The following is a 5,765-nucleotide window of genomic DNA, read 5'->3' on the forward strand; positions in this document are numbered from 1 at the left end:
TCTCATACATAGCGTCCATCCTCCTCGACAGCCTCCTATACTGGGCATCAGCCATCCCAGCACCCTCCTGAGCTCTAGAAGAACCAGCCTCATCTCGCCTTGGCCTCGCCATGGTAGCTCCTCGTGCAGGACGCCCTCCTGAAAGACGATAATCCAGCCCATGCTCCTCGGGCTCACCACCGGTCCACTCCTGCATCGCATGCAGAGTCCCGGAGTCAATAGGAGCGGCCGGCAACTGCAACTGCTCATGAGACAGCCACTGAACTCCCACTGTTCGGCAAAGCTTTGTAACCGTGGATGCATAAGGGATGTTCATGTGCTTAGCTCCCCTCAAAAACTTCAGAATTCCTTGGTAGATGAACTCACCAAGGTCCACATAGTACTCCTCATTCAAAATTCCCCACAACAACTATGCTCTCTCAACTGTGACATCATATGCATGTGAAGTAGGCAGAATATTAGCGCAAATAAAAGCATTCCATGCATGGGCATACCTGTTCATCACAATCACCAGAAAATGGCGATACTCGTTAGTCCCAGTCTTGAAGGTCCAAACTATGCCCGGCCTACAGAGAGTAGCACAAATCAAATCCAAGTCAAAATCCTCAGCAGTCTTCTCGTTCCAATTCTCCTCCGTGGGCTTCCTCTATCGCTGCCCAATCACACGGTGAATCGCCGCAGGGTGATAATCCAATGTCATCCCCCGAACAACAGAATACCCATTCTTCTCAGCCTTTGCGTTCGCATAGAACTCGCGAACCAAGCTTATTAGAACTGCTTCAGGAGACTCACAAAAAGCAATCCAACCCTTCTCAACAATCATAGGCAACAATTCATCATCCCTCCCTGATGGTAAAAACCCCTTCTCCTTCAAAATCGGCTTACCTAGAAGCCTAGTATACTCCTCCTCAGCAGCCCTATCATTCAAACGAGGCCTCACAGCAGTACCCCTCGAAGAATCAGCAGTAGGGACAGTGCTGCTGCTATCGATAGTCCTGGATCTCTTGGGTGCCATCGAAACTGAGTAAAAGTGTTTAAGATTTGTGTTTTTGGATTTGGGAGAGAGTTTAAGGTTTGAAAGTGTATGGGGAGTATATGGAATAGGTGTATGTATATATAGGGTAGGGATTAGGGTAAAATGACATCCCTTACCATACACAAGTTGAAACGGGGACATCCCAAGTGGAGTCTTATATGCTGTTCTATAAGCCCAAACAACTTCATCGAGCTTTAAAGACCAATCCTTCCTTGACGGACAAACAACCTTCTCTAAAATACGCTTGATTTCTCTGTTAGACACTTCCGCTTGACCATTCGTTTGCGGATGATAGGCAGCAGCAACACGATGATTCACATTGTAGCACTGCATCATAGAAGTAAACTTACGGTTGCAGAAATGCGACCCTTTATCACTTATGATTACTCGTGGCGTTCCAAACCTTGTGAAAATCTGCTTATGAAGAAAATTCAACACCGCCTTTGCATCATTCGTCGGTAGAGCTTTCACTTTTACCCATTTTGAGATATAATCAACTGCCAGCAAGATGTACTGATTATTGCAGGACGAGACAAAAGGCCCCATGAAATCGATTCCCCAAACATCAAAGACCTCGACTTCAAGCATCACATTTAACGGCATCTCATCCTTTCTCGTAAGATTTCCCACTTTTTGGCAACTATCACACCTTAAAATGAACTGATGAGCATCCTTAAACAAAGTAGGCCAGAAAAAACCTGCTTGCAGAATACGAGCTGTCGTCTTCTCACCACCATAGTGTCCACCATAAACTGTGGAGTGGTAGTCTCGTAATATCCCCTCCGTCTCACAGAATGGGATACATCTCCTGGTGATCTGGTCAGCTCCCTGTCTAAACAAATACGGTTCATCCCACATATACCACTTCACCTCATGCAAAAACTTCTTCTTTTGAGCCGTGGTCAAAATATGAGGCATTATATTGCTGACAAGATAATTCACAATATCTGCGAACCATGGCTCTTCCTCCTGAACTACGAACAACTGTTCATCCGGAAAAGATTCGTTGATCAATGTCTTATCATGTGAAGTAGACTCGGGATTCTCCAATCTAGAGAGATGGTCAGCTACTTGATTCTCAGTACCTTTCCGATCCTTGATCTCTAACTCAAATTCCAATAGCAAGAGCACCCAACGAATGAGTCTCGACTTCGAATCCTTCTTGGAAACCAAATAGCAAATGGCCGCATGATCAGTGAACACTGTCACCTTTGTCCCAAGCAAATAAGATCGAAATTTTTAGAAACCAAAGACTATAGCCAAGAGCTCCTTCTCAGTAGTGGTGTAGTTTATTTGGGCCCCATTTGAGGTCTTGCTAGCATAGTAGACCACATGAAAGAGATTATTCTTGCGCTGCCCAAGAACTGCGCCCACCGCATAATCACTTGCATCACACATCATCTCAAAAGGCTCTGTCCAATCAGGTGCTATAATAACTGGTGCAGTTATCAAACCCTTCTTGAGAGTCTCGAATGCCGTCAAGCAGTCATCATCAAATTTAAAAGGCACATCCTTCTCAAGCAAGTTGCACAATGGCTTAGATATCTTCGAAATGTCCTTGATGAAACGCCGATAAAAACCCGCATGACCAAGAAAACTACGGATTCCTTTCACAGAAATAGGTGGTGGAAGATTTTCAATGACTCCCATCTTGCCTTTGTCCACCTCAAGACCCTTGCTAGAGACCTTATGCCCAAGAATAATGCCTTCATGCACCATAAAATGACATTTTTCCCAATTGAGCACCAAATTAGATTCCACACACCTTTTGAGCATCACACGAAGATTATTTAAACATTCATCATATGAATGTCCAAAGACGGAGAAGTCGTCCATGACCACCTTGACATTATTTCCAATCATGTTCGAGAATATTGCCATCATACATCTCTGAAAAGTGGCCGGTGCGCCACATAAGCCAAATAAAACTCTGCGAAAAGCAAACGTGCCAAATGGACAAGTGAAGGTAGTCTTTTCTTGATCCTCTGGTGCAATACAAATCTGATTATACCCTGAATAGCCATCTAGAAGACAATAATACTCATGACTGGCCAACCAGTCAAGCATCTGATCAATAAACAGAAGAGGGAAGTGATCCTTCCTCGTGGCCTTGTTCAGCTTTCTGTAGTCCATGCATACTCTCCATCCTGTGACTGTTCGAGTGGGGATGAGCTCGTTCTTCTCATTTGCTACTACAGTGATACCTCCTTTCTTAGGTACACATTGTACGGGGCTCACCCAAGAACTATCAGAAATAGGATAAATGATTCCTGCATCCAGCCACTTCAGAATTTCTTTCTTCACCACTTCTTTCATGATAGGATTAAGTCTGCGTTGTTGCTCAACAGTCGGCTTACTACCCTCTTCTAGCAGAATCTTATGCATGCAGTATGAAGGGCTGATCCCTTTGATGTCTGCTATAGTCCATCTGATAGCCGATTTAAATTCTCTCAAGATCCTTAAGAGCTTGTCCTCCTCACTACCTGAAAGGTCAGATGCAATAATAACAGGTAAAGTAGATGCATCACCTAAAAAAACATACTTCAAGTGTTCAGGCAATGGTTTAAGCTCCAAGGTAGGCGCTTCCTCAATAGATGGTTTGAGCTTTCCTTCAGCATTTTTGAGGTCATAAGTACCAAGAGATTCAAATGGCATGTCTCGCTTTCACCTCCAGGGAGAAGCATTTAGATATAGTAGTTGCTCATTTCCATCCTCATCATCACTGTCAAAATCCCCCACTAAGGCTTTCTCTAATGCATCAGTCATTAGCATATGATCAAGTTCTGACGTAACCGCAGAATCAATCAAATCCACTTTTAAGCACTCCTCATCTTCTGTAGGGAATTTCATTGCTTTGAATATATTGAATGTCACATCCTGATCCTGCACCCGTATAGTAAGTTCACCTTTCTGCACATCTATCAAGGTACGGCCTGTAGCCAAGAAAGGTCTTCCCAAGATTATGGGAATCTTCTTATCTTCCTCGAAGTCCAGAATAACAAAGCCTGCAGGAAAGAAGAGCTTATCCACCTTTACTAGCACATCCTCCACTATGCCTTGTGGGTAAGTAATAGAACGATCAGCCAATTGTAGAGACATGTATGTGGGCTTTGGATCAGGCAAATTCAGCATTTTAAAGATCGACAGCGGCATCAGATTGATGCTTGCTCCCAAATCATAAAGGCACTTGTCAAAAGACAACTTGCCAATGGTACAAGGAATGGTGAAGCTACCTGGATCTTTAAGCTTTGGAGGTAACTTTTGTTGCAGCACAACACTGCATTCTTCCGTTAGAGCAACGGTCTCAAGGTCATCCGGTTTCACCTTCCTTGAAAGAATACTCTTCATAAATTTTGCATAACTAGGCATTTGCTCCAGAGCCTCAGCGAAAGGTATATTGATGTGAAGTTTCTTGAACACCTCCAGAAACTTACCGAACTGCTTATCCAGCTTTTGTTGTTGCAATCTCTTAGGGAAAGGTGGTGGAGGATAGAGCTGTTTCTTCCCTATATTACCCTCAGGAAGAGTGTGTTCAATAGTAGTCTTCCTTGGTTCCGCCGCTTTCTCCTTTTGCTTAGCTTCTTCATCACCAGCTTCAGCTTCTCCTTCTTTTGCTTTTTCAGCATCAGCAACTTTTCTATACCTTAAGGTAATAGGCTTGACTTGCTCTTTAGCTTCCTTCCTGCCTGGCACTTCAGTATCACTGGGAAGTGTGCCAAGTTGACGATTGAGCACTGCATTGGCTATTTGACCGATTTGATTTTCCAAGATCTTGATAGAAACTGCCTGACTTTTGCACAACAGCTTAAGTTCCTCAAAATCAGCACTAGAGGGTGGAGCTGCACCTCCTTGTTGAGGATATGATTGCCTTTGAGCATAATGTTGTGGTTGCTGGAATCCAGGTGGATTGAACTGTTTACTTATGCCTTTCTGATATGGTTGCTGATTAGCATTCTGATTATTACTCCAGGTGAAATTTGGATGATTTATGTTGTTAGGATGATACGTAGCTGGCACAGGCTGCTGCTGTCGCTGATAATTGTTCACATACTGAATAGATTCATTAACAAGAGAACACTGATCCGTAGCATGAGAACCTGCACAAAGCTCACAAACCATAGCTATCTGATTGACCCCATAGGTAGCTAGAAAGTCAACCTTCATAGACAGCGCTCGGAGCTGCGCTGCAATAGCTGTAGCTGCATCGACTTCCAGAATACCTGCTACCTTCCTAGGCATCATCCTTTGAGTTGGGTTTTGATGCTCATTTGCAGCCATAGTCTCAATAAGTTATAAGCCTCAGTATAGCTTTTGGCCCACAAGGCGCCTCCAGCTGCTGCATCGAGCATGGGCCGAGATTGGGCCCCCAAACCATTATAGAAACCAGTGATCACCATCCCATCAGGCATTCCATGATGTGGACACTTTCTTAACATCTCTTTGTAGCGCTCCCAAGCTTTGCACATAGATTCTGTTGGTTGCTGCGCAAACTGAGTAAGACCACTCCTCATAGCAGCAGTCTTCGCCATTGGATAAAACTTCACCAGAAACTTTTGTGCAAGATCTTGCCAAGTAGTGATAGACCCAGCTGGTTCAGAATGTAACCAGTCCTTAGCTTTATCCCTCAGTGAGAATGGGAAAAGCCTCAGCTTGATAGCCTCATCAGTCACACCATTATATTTGAAAGTACTGCAGATCTCGAAAAAATTCCTTATGTGCATGTTGGGGT

General features: G+C 44.0%; 1 non-coding gene across 1 annotated transcript; it reads left to right on the top strand.

Annotated features, from left to right (window-relative positions):
• The first annotated feature begins 5,443 nt into the window (after positions 1-5,443).
• Positions 5,444-5,550, top strand: LOC141688199 (small nucleolar RNA R71). The gene has a single exon (XR_012561658.1). It is a non-coding gene; the product is annotated as a small nucleolar RNA R71 (small nucleolar RNA).
• The last annotated feature ends 215 nt before the right edge of the window (positions 5,551-5,765 follow it).

Source organism: Apium graveolens, chromosome 9, assembly GCF_009905375.1.
Source record: "Apium graveolens cultivar Ventura chromosome 9, ASM990537v1, whole genome shotgun sequence".
Classification (NCBI taxonomy): domain Eukaryota; kingdom Viridiplantae; phylum Streptophyta; class Magnoliopsida; order Apiales; family Apiaceae; genus Apium; species Apium graveolens.